Source organism: Benincasa hispida, chromosome 11, assembly GCF_009727055.1.
Source record: "Benincasa hispida cultivar B227 chromosome 11, ASM972705v1, whole genome shotgun sequence".
NCBI classification, from domain to species: Eukaryota; Viridiplantae; Streptophyta; class Magnoliopsida; order Cucurbitales; family Cucurbitaceae; genus Benincasa; species Benincasa hispida.
The window spans coordinates 15,268,847-15,269,928 of NC_052359.1; the positions used below are offsets into that span (position 1 = coordinate 15,268,847).

The 1,082-nt window shown below is 32.4% G+C and overlaps 1 non-coding gene across 1 annotated transcript; it reads left to right on the forward strand.

The window, feature by feature from the left end:
• The first annotated feature begins 307 nt into the window (after positions 1-307).
• TRNAT-AGU lies at positions 308-381 on the forward strand. Its single transcript has one exon. It is a non-coding gene; the product is annotated as a tRNA-Thr (tRNA).
• The last annotated feature ends 701 nt before the right edge of the window (positions 382-1,082 follow it).

The window sequence follows — 1,082 nt, forward strand, 5'->3', positions numbered from 1 at the left end:
TACTTCATGTAATTTAGCCTCCTCCTCCCCCTCCTTATTTTTATTGTTTTTACTTTTATTTTGGTTTTAAAAAAGAACATACTAATGTTATTAACAAATAGTTAAACAACTATTCGATGCCTCAATTTAAAGATTTTATACTCTAATGATAATCTCAAAACATTCATGCAAAGTCGAGGATAATATTGTAACTTTCAAAACAATAGGGGTACTTTTGAAACACAGAGCAAAGTTTAACTGTATTATTGTAATTTGGTCAATTTTATAATAAAAAATAAAATATCTAAAAATAAATTTTAAATCCAAAGCTTTCATAGCTCAATTGGTTAGAGCACCCGTTTAGTAAGCGGGAGGTCTTGAGTTCAACTCTCAATGAAAGCATTTTCTATTTTTTATTAACTCATTTCGGATAAAACACCATTTTTATCCCAATTTTCAAGTTTGTTTTTATTTTGAAGGGGTTGTTTGATGACTGGTAAGTTTTGGTTTCTAGTTTTTAGAAAACAAGTTTGTTTTATTTCCAATTAAGTTTTCTTTTTTTCCAATTTTAAAAAAGAAATTTAAAAATATTAAGAAAATTTTAAAATGAAACAAAGAAAAAAAATGTATTAAAAAACAAGTCTTTGCTTCTAAACTAAAAAGTTTATTTTGGTGTTTAAAGTTGTTATAGGTGATTTTGGACCGAAGGGCACAAACGATATTTGACGAGAATTTGATCAACAAAGTCGAAAAGATAGAATGATTCGGGTCAAGGGTGACAACTTAGAACCAAAATGGACCTTGGCCCAAGCTAGTATGCTTGGTTGAGGCCTTGGTTAAGGCCAAGTCTCACCAAATGCCTAATAGGATATGCCTCACGCATACCCCTGATCAACTGACAATTGTAAGCAAAGTAAAGTGCCCGGTCTAGGGCCAACCCCAACAAATTTCCATACACGACATGACCCTCGTAGGGCCAAGCCGAAGAAGTTAAAAGGAAAACCTAAAGCAACTAGGAAACCCTAAGGGGAAGGGTTGTAGGACATGTACACCTATAAAAACATCAAGGTAGCTCCAAAGGAAGTAAGTACATTCTAATGTTG